Source organism: Erpetoichthys calabaricus, chromosome 2, assembly GCF_900747795.2.
Source record: "Erpetoichthys calabaricus chromosome 2, fErpCal1.3, whole genome shotgun sequence".
In the NCBI taxonomy this organism is placed as follows: Eukaryota; Metazoa; Chordata; class Cladistia; order Polypteriformes; family Polypteridae; genus Erpetoichthys; species Erpetoichthys calabaricus.
In genome coordinates this window covers 219,211,841-219,221,691 of record NC_041395.2, presented here as the reverse complement: position 1 = coordinate 219,221,691, position 9,851 = coordinate 219,211,841, and the positions used below count along the sequence as shown (strand labels likewise).

General features: G+C 36.5%; 1 protein-coding gene across 1 annotated transcript in view; it reads right to left on the bottom strand.

Annotated features, from left to right (window-relative positions):
* ldb3a (LIM domain binding 3a) overlaps positions 1-2,939 on the bottom strand; it is a 150,764-nt gene extending 147,825 nt beyond the window's left edge. Inside the window, exon 1 of the mRNA XM_051922640.1 lies at positions 2,915-2,939. The gene's annotated coding sequence lies outside the window, so the exon portion shown is untranslated. The remainder of the gene's footprint in view (positions 1-2,914) is intronic.
* Positions 2,940-9,851: the final 6,912 nt, after the last annotated feature.

Genomic DNA, 9,851 nt, shown 5'->3' with positions numbered 1-9,851 from the left:
GAAATAAAAATAGACTGCCAGGAGAAAAAACCCCATACAAACATGGAGACCATGCAAAATCCACAAAAAAATGACTAAAGGTCATTTAATTCAGGATGCTAGACCCAGACTACTGATATTGGCTATAAATCTATTAATTACAAATCCAATTGGATGCAATATGACACGTTTTATTGTCTAACTGAACAGATTACAATATGCATGCTTTCAAGGAAGCACAAGCTCCTTCTTCAGGCACGTTGTAGTCCAAAGGTGTCATTTTGCTTCACTTATTCCATCCATGATAGCTAACATAGTATAACAACCTACTACTATAAATCCAATTGGAAAACATACAGTAGCTATCCAATACAAAGTTTTTTGTAAAATTATGTTCACCTTAGTAAGCTTTACCTTCAAAATGATGGTATATATTATTTGCTTTAAGAAAAATGAATGACTATAGGACTAGTAACAGACTGCTCACCTTATATGGCAACAAGTAAACATTTTTACGAGTGTCACTGACTTCACACTTAAACACTGGCCTTTATCTCTGAACAAGCACGGAGCATTCTCAGAAGTGACTGCTCATAATTCCTTGTAAAGTGCTAGCAATCAGCTATTTGGCTTGGCATTCAACTGAAAACTCTGATGTGTCATGAATGAGTACCTGACAGACATGCTGTTTAATGAGAACTGCTAGATGAGCAATTCAAAACAGTGCAACTACATACTGCATCACAGATGCAAAATGTAATGGACCAACTAAAAACCAAAGGAAATATTTATATTATGTAATGTGCTTATCTGACGATTATAAATGTAAACAGAAACTAGTATCAATTATCTTTGTTTGTTTCTTTCTTTTGAAGGAACAGCTCATACATCTGCTGGAAACTAAGCAAACAGCTAAGCTGGGTTTAAAATATTTTTAAATAAGCTGCCATTATATTCAAGTGCAATCAAGACAAGGATAAAAAAAATCATGCATAAATATATTTTTTCTAAACTACTTATTCTATTAAGGAGTTGCTTTGAACCAGAGTCTACACTGGCAGCACAATAATAAACACTCTCTCTCATATCAACTCCACGTGCGTTTGTAAACACGGAGAAAATGCAAATTCCACACAGGCAGTGATCAAACTGAAAACTGAATCCAGGTCTTTAAAGCTGTAAGGCAGCTGTGTTGCCAACAGATATTTGTTAATTAGTTTTCTGGCAAATTTAAATTTTTCCTGTGAATCTCACTAAAATACTGAGGGTACTGAAAATGGATGAGTAGCCACAGATGTGCATCTCACAAAAACATTGTTCATGAAAACAACAAAATCCGCTAGGAGCTTCAAGAACTAAGAACAAATCACAAAAACAGCATGAAATGTTAATTTGAAGAAGTCTGAAAGTATCTACATTAACAGTGCATAATTGGTCTATCACCTCCAAAATAATGGGGGCTCTAATCTGGTTTAGTCACATACCTTTATGTAAACGCAAAACTACACATTTGTACTTTTCATGTACAAATCAATCTCTAATTGCAGAGTTTAAATTTACAAATAGAGAAACAAAGAGCTGAGCAAGTATTATAGTATATTAGTAATCTTCTGAGGAAAGGAATTGACTTTGCATGGTTATGCCCTTGCAGTACAACATGCAATACTGTAAATGCTATGCAAAAGAACATGACTGGCACAGCAGACTGAGGATGTAAGAAAACTATGTAAAATAAATATTAGCCGGCATTGGAAGGCACTCTTGAACACCTCCTATAATAAGACATATGCTTTTAAACTCTATATCTGTTTAGGGAAGGGTGACTAACCTGGATGTACCAGACTGTGCTGACTTAAACAAGAGGAGCGAACCAGAGATGCATGGTATAACTGAGGATAAACCTTGTGCATACACCAGCACTGTAATGTAGGACAGTGTCACATGATGGAACATTAATGGGATTGAGTAACAGGATTATGTAGTAGGTTAGGGTCAAAGAATTGTGTAAAACACAAAAACTTCAAAATGAGGATGATTCCTCACTGTAGCAACAACAGTTAAAAGGACTGTAACATGTCACATTAAGCAGCAGCCCTGTTTGTTGACCTCTGGAGCACCAATGTTTGATTCTTGTTCTTTACAATCAGAGCAGGTTTCTCCTTGAGAGTAGATCTTGCCAAGCAGAATAAAAAGCACTGAACTCTGTCACAGACACAACTGAAGGTAAATGACATTGCAAAAAAATTTAATACTGTACAAATGTTTTCTGCAAAAATTATCATTTTAAAAGAAAAATATAAATGGTAAATTGTATATTTATGATATATAGAATAATAATTCTGAGTACAGAAAACCAACATGCATATAAAATATAAAAAACATGATTGATGATCAAACTGAAAACTCTGCGGCATACAGTAGGTGAAAAAGTACTACTCAAAATCCTTAAGCTTAAGAAATAGCTAAAACCAGTATCAACAAAAAGCTCAAAACCCGTCGGGACCTTAAAAAACACACGCGCATTCAAATATAAAACAATAATTGGAAAGAAAAAAACTGTTAAAATATTTACAATTTTTACGTCTTAATAATGAAATGCAAACACACTAAAAAAATAACTTTTGAACATAAGAAATGCGTAAACAACACAAAAAAATAATACAAATTATTAAGGTTATCATGAGGGGGAACGTAAAAGCTATGTTTTAATCATAAACATATTAACTGTGGTCTATGGAAAACGCAAAGATAAATGCAATGACATTCATGGAAATAAAATGAAAGAGAACCCTCCTGCCCCGCCGCGTCGCCCACCTGAGTCACAATAATGGCCGGTCGCTTTTACAAAGTCAAAAGATGCTCACAGACCGGCTACTATCTCGCACAAGCAAAGGAGTTGCCCTGCAGCAAAAACGGAGCTCGGAGCTCTTCTCACCTGTTGGAGCGGCAATCAAAGCACATGCGGCTGGCAGCTGACTACCCGGAACCGCCAGCTAACTGAGTAGCTAAAGCCCGAGGCATGGATTGCTCAGTTTAGCCGCTCTACGGCAACTATACGGCGGCGTCCCACTGCTCGCAGGCTGTGACGTCAAGGGGCGGGGCTGTTCTGAGACGCTGGGACTGATGAGAGTAGAGATTCAGACTTGACTAAACTTTAGAGTGACTAGCGCACGTGAAGCACCCATAACCGTGGCATTTCAAATCCGTAGGAGTATAAGCTGTTCAACAAAGCAGGACAAGACAAGAACTGCCACGAGAAGGGATACTTGGAAGCATGCATCTTTATGCACATTTATCCTTTTAAGAAAGTGTTTTGATGTGGTACAGACATACCAGGTCAGTCTTCCCAACACTTTAATATGGGACAGAGGATAATTATTTTGTTTTGTTCTTTATTTCGCCTTATACAATTTCTTGTATTAGGAATTTGTTAGTTTTCGCATACCCCATGGGGTCAGAGCGCAGGGTCAGCCATTATACAGCGCCCCTGGAGCAATTGAAGGTTAAGGGCCTTGCTCAAGGGCCCAGCAGAGTAGGATCTCTTTTGGCAGTGACGGGAATTCGAACCGGCAACCTTCGGGATACCAGCACAGAGCCTTAGCCTCAGAGCCACCACTCCGCCCCATACTTAGAACGAAGTGTGATTTTTCAGAATAGTCTGTCCACTTGGAACGTTTTTAATAGACCAGTTATGTACTGTTAATGTAGATACTTTCAGACTCCTTCAAATTAACATTTCATGCTGTTTTTGTGATTTGTCCTTAGTTCTTGTAGCTCATGGAGGACGATCTCAACAGAGTAAAAGTGGGCACCTTAGTTTGTGCTGTCAAGTGCAGTCTCTTAGTGGTCAAGGGTCATTTGGTACCCTTGCGACATTAAATAAGGAGCCCCTCCACGCACCTTATGAGGACGTACACTGAACTTGTGAATTCAGGAACAAATATTTATTGCGACAAATTCTTTTAGCACAAATATAGATGTACATTAAAAGACAATTTTTTTCTGACAATTGCTTTTGCCTGCAATTTGTTTTTTACACAGTGTCACTATGGAAGAAAAACTTTAATTTGAATAAGGAACATACATTTTGACAAACGATTTGGATCAGATTTTTCCTTCATGGAAAGACTTAATTTCATTTTTGAATGCAGTCCTATAGATTGTCTGTCTGTGATGATAAAGATTATAATTGTAATTTATCTTTGATATTAAGTTTGTATACAAATGCATATACAGTATATGTTTTTATGTGTTAGAACTTTTCTGAATTCTACCAGGGTTTAACTTTTTTGTCTTTGGTTTAGGGAACTCCCAGATTAAGTTTTGGAATTATGAAAAGTATAAAGTCATGTTTGCTTAAGTTTACAGTATTCACTTCTGTATATAATGTAACCTGTGAAATAAGTATATTTTGATTGTATCTGTCATTTTCTTTTCTCTTAATAAAAAAAGGAAACATACAACCCTAGTCTTGAATTAGAGATAAATTATAGCAATATGCCTGTAGACATCAAAGTGAAAACAGGAATCCTTCTGCTAAAGCAAATTAATAAAGGTGGAAAAAAACAAATCCATGAACATCCATATTTAAGCCTTTTTGCTTCAACCTGCTGACAACTTTTTAGAAGAAAGTTTAACTGAAAATACTGTGTACCATTTACTAATATTTACTAGCTGATGGCGTGGTGGTGCAGTGGTAGCACTGCTGCTTTGCAACAAGGAGATTAAGTCCTTGGTGCTCCCTGTGTGGAATTTGCATATTCTCTCCATGTTTGTATAGGTTCCCTTTGGGTGTAGTAGTTTACTCCCACAATTCAAATACATGTGCGGAAGGTTAGAATTATTGGCAATATTATATTGCCCCTGATGTGTGTGTGTTCAATAACAACAATTTATTTCTCGTACAACCCAAAATCACACAAGGAAAAATGTGATTTTTGACAGCTCCCTCAACCTTGTCTCCCTAAGAAGACAAGAACCCCAAAAAACCTTGTAGGGAAAAAAATACTAATAATAAAATATTCACCCTGTAATGGGTTGACATTCTGTTCAAGGATTGTTCCTACCTTCTCCCCAATGCTTGCTGGGGTAGAGTCCAACTTCCCCTTGACACTTTTCTGTATAAGCAGGTTTGGAAAATAGATGAATGGATGTTATAGTGGTAAGGATCTGGACTTTGGATTTCAAACACTGTTTGAGATTGTGGGTTCAAATCCTGTTACTGACACTGTGTGGCCATGAGCAAGTCACTTCACCCAATTGTGTTCCAATTGGAAAAACAACAAAAGTATAACTAATTCTATCTCAAATTTTGTAAGTTACCATGGATAAAGGCCTTAACCAAATAAGTCAATAATAATAATAACTAACAATCCACATTAAGCACTGCCAATACAAATCCAAATACTAACATAAAAATATTTATGATGATGTTGTAACATGGCACATTTTTATCTTCAGCTGTCTTATTTTTTTTTCTAATAAAAAGTGTTACAGGGCTTTCACCTTTTCATAATCAGTTATAATGACATTGGCTATTTATGATGACATTGTGACATGAAATAACTTTATTTTTAGCTCTCTTCTTCTCGTCTTTTTTCCTGAAAGTGTTTCATGGCTTTCACCTTTTCATAATCAGTTGTGATAACATTCACTATTCAATAAACTATTTTCAGCTATTATAATGGAAACATTATCCAGGCTTTGTCACTGGGTAATTTGTACCCTCTTATACCTGTCAATCATAGGTCATGTCCAGCTAAAGGCTAAACCAATTCAATGTGCTACAGATGTAGTTTTCATTATTTGTTCGATCTAACTTCTTTATTTATGCATTTGCAGTGCCTATAAAAAGTATTTGTCGCCTTGGAAATGTTAATATTTTATACTTATACAACATTGAATAACAATGCATTTAATTTATCTTTTTTGAAACCGATCAACAGAAAATGTCAAAGTGAAAACAGATCTCTATTAAGTGTCTTAATTAATTACAAGTATACATCACAAAATAATTACTCACATAAACAGTTACCCCCTTTAACATGACACACCTAAATCATCACTGGTGTACCTGATTTATTTTAGAAGCCACAGGTAGCTAAATGAAGATCACCTGCCTGTTGTCAAGAGGTTCCAATTGATTTTAGTGTAAATGTGCCTGTACCTGGAAAGTCTAACTTTTGGTGAGTTAGTATTGTGGCTTAACGTACAAAATAATGATAAAAAGAAAACACTCCAAGCAACTCAGTGAAAAGGTGATTGAAAAGCACCAATCAGGGGATGGATATAAGAAAATACCCATTCCACGTCATTGAATATCCCTTGGAGTCCAGTCCAATTAATCGTTAAGACATGTGAAGAGTATGGCAAAGCTGTACAGCTGCCTAGAGCAAGTCATCCAAAAAAACTGATTGTGCAAGAAGTAGATTAGTGAGAGAGGCCACCGAGAGGCCTATGATGCCTTTGAAGGAGTTACAAGTTACAGCAGCTAAGACTGGATGCTTCACCAGTTTCTGTGAAGACAACACCACTATTAAAAAAGTAGTGAGCCCACTATGCAGGGGATGTGGCATTTGTGTGCAGATGACCATTTGCCACCTTAGGCATTTACTTATTCTATCTATGCCACTGTAGTCTTTAGGCACCAGTTATTAATAATTTTTACTTACACAGCACCTGTCGCAAACCCAAGGATTCTACACACAATACTTAAAAACATGGGGCACCAGAAACAAACAACATTATCAAAGCAGAAATAACAAAATAAAAAAGTGACATAACACTGTAAGTGTTAAAATCTTAGGCAAAGGAAGAGTATTAATTAAGCAATACATTTTCAATTTACTTTTAAAATAAGAAAGTGAAGAGTAGTAACTCAAATATTTGATTGAAGAGATGCAGATACTGTGACACTAAATGATCACGTGGAGGTCTTGCAAAATGACTTCCTATGTTTCTTCACATCACATCAGAACCTTGGACAGTGAATGGCTGATACTAGCTGTTTTTTCATATAAATCATGCCAGTCTTTATGAGCAATATCAGTCTAGATATGTCCAGTTCTACCATGAAACAAGTGGGGTTTCTTCATGACCATGTCAGTTGAATGAACACTGTGCTAATTAAGGACAATGTACTGTTTTATAGAATGACTCCTTTGATTAGCCATTTTCCCAAGAAGTGTTATGTGCAAAGTATAAAGTAATTGTTTACGTATTGATAGCAGATTATGTGACTTTGTCACAGTGACACAGTACATAAGTAATAGTTCCTGAGCCAACAAACGTGATTTACATTCCATTCGGCCTCTAATGTAGTCCTTCTTGACAACACCATAGCTCTGTCTCATATACATTATATTTATTTGTAATGTGTTTAGTGTGATATTGAAAAAAGAAGCCTACCCTTTGAGCAGTCAGGTGATCTGTACAAGCTATATCCTCTGAATATAATATTAATTTATAGCCTGTTAGATGAGCCACATGCAAATTCAGTAATTCTTTTAATGAAGGTCCTTAACATAGTGGGTCAAATTAATTTTTGAAAGAACTGATTTAACAGAATTAATACAAGGTGGAGCTATACAAATCAAATCTCCCTTTGTACGGCCTGGGTGTGATCTGTTAGGAGAACCTTACCCATTCTCTGAATTATTATTATAAAGTCTTGTTGAATCCCTGTAAACTAGTTGTGTTTTTTACAATCTCTCAGGTTACACTGTATATACAGTATAATCTTCAGCATTTAAAAGCATAAAAGTTTCAAGATAAATAATTTTGAACACATTAAAACATATGTAATATATGGAGGACAGTCCCAAAGCGAACATCTTATAAAGGTACTGTAGATAGACAGGAAAAGACAGAAAGAGACAGTGAGAGATCCACTCTAGCAGAGAACGATCCAGTTTTCATGTTACCAGTTTTGGAAGGCAACCTCAGTTAGGGGATTGTATGCCCTATGATGTGTGTTACCTAAGACTTGTAATTGGCAGGGGTACTTGGTAGTGGGTACAGAAAAGGATGTGGTGGCCTGGTTAGAGGCATGCAGTGTTTCCCCATGCTACAGGGCAGGCAAACAACAGACTGCAGGGCTCCTGTCTCTTTACTTGAAATGTGAGATAAGCTACAGGCAGCAAAATGCCTCCTGGCCAACAGGGAAAAGAACATACTTCCCAAGTTGAGAGGAATGGGAGTATGTTGACCTTTTAAGTCTGAAATCTCTGAATAATGGCAGAAGACCAGTCATGACTTCCAACCTGTTGGCTGCCAGCTCAAGGTCCCCAAATGAGAGTTGTGTGACAGTGTTACCCTTTAAGGCAAACATCCTAGAAGCCTAGAAGCTAATTGAGTGATGTGTCCCTTTTAAGACAACTAAAGGGTCAGGAGGGCAAGGACACCACCTGTCCAAGAGGAAGGTAGCCCCTGCTCTTGACTCTGGGAGTAATTAGAGGGCTTTGCCAGAACTAAGGCGAAGCAGGGGGTATATGTTTGCATTAAACTAGAGGGTAAACTCACCCTACATTTAGTGGCCAGAAATGAGAGAGAGAGAAAAAAAGACAAACAGAAATGAAAAATGATAAGGAGAGTGCTTTGCTGGTCACAGAGAGTTAGGAGAGTGAAGCAATCAATCCCACAGCAGACACCAGACAGATTCAGTTTGGATAGAATAAATGTTTCATTATGAAAATAAACACACATCCTTTAGTAATTCAATCACATGGAATTATTCTCAGCACAGAGAGATTACAGAAGGACACTCTCCCATTTCAGCGGTTGCAGAGGGATTAGAGCTCTGGCCTACAGTCCTTCATGTGAATTCCAACCTATGTAGAGCCCTCGTTGTGTTCCTGTGTTTGTGTGAGTTTTCCTCTTGGAATTTTAGGTTTCATCACACAGCTAAATGCATGCAAATTAAGTTAATTGATAACCTTAAATTTTCCTAATGTGTGGGTGTGTGTAGAAGTGTGCCATGAGCTGTCATACCATCCAGTGTTGCTTCTTGTGTCACACCAAGTACTGCAGGGATAGAAACTAGATCCCTAAAACCCTGAAGTGAATAAGAGGATTATAAAATAGATAGATAGGTAGAAGTTTATGAGACGTGAGCCATGCAGTAATTTACAAGACACAGAACTTGTGTCTGTGCCATACATAATATTTATTTGACAAAAGGAAACACAAATACAGCTGCCAACATCACATCATATACAAATAATCATACGATAATATTTTGTACAAGAAAAAAATGTCAATAAGCAAATTACAGATTCTTAAAAGTAAACAGGAAAAAGTAAATAGGAGGAGAGGAGCAGGGAATGCAAATCGCATAGAAAGATGATGTCTCTGTTCTAGAAACAGTTTAATTACATGCCTATTTATTCTGGTTAGAGGTAACCACAAAGATAGTGAATGCATTTAAGGGATTGTTCACCATCTCCAATGTAAGAAACCAGGATTATCAAACTGGCTCCTAGTTCTTTCACTCAATAAAGCCATTAATTTCAATAAATTACAGATTGGAAATTACTATACTATTTTATGTGGGGTAATAGTTCAAGAACCATAGTGATGCCCTCTGGATCAATTCAAATTGTGAAGTATTAGTTGTTAAAGTTAAACCTGCTAATCTGACTTGGATGATTAATCACCAGAGAATCGTGAGTTTGTAGTCCAATGCATGTTGGTTTGAACTAAGACATTTACACTGAACAAAATATACATTATAGTTATGTGACCTCAGCCATTTTGATACTTCATAAAGATATTACTGATCTAACAAGTATTTTTCTTTTTTTTTTTTTTTGCTTTGAATCAATTATTGTTTTATGTGAAATAGTTGTTATTGTCTCAGAAACCTGTAGTGCAAA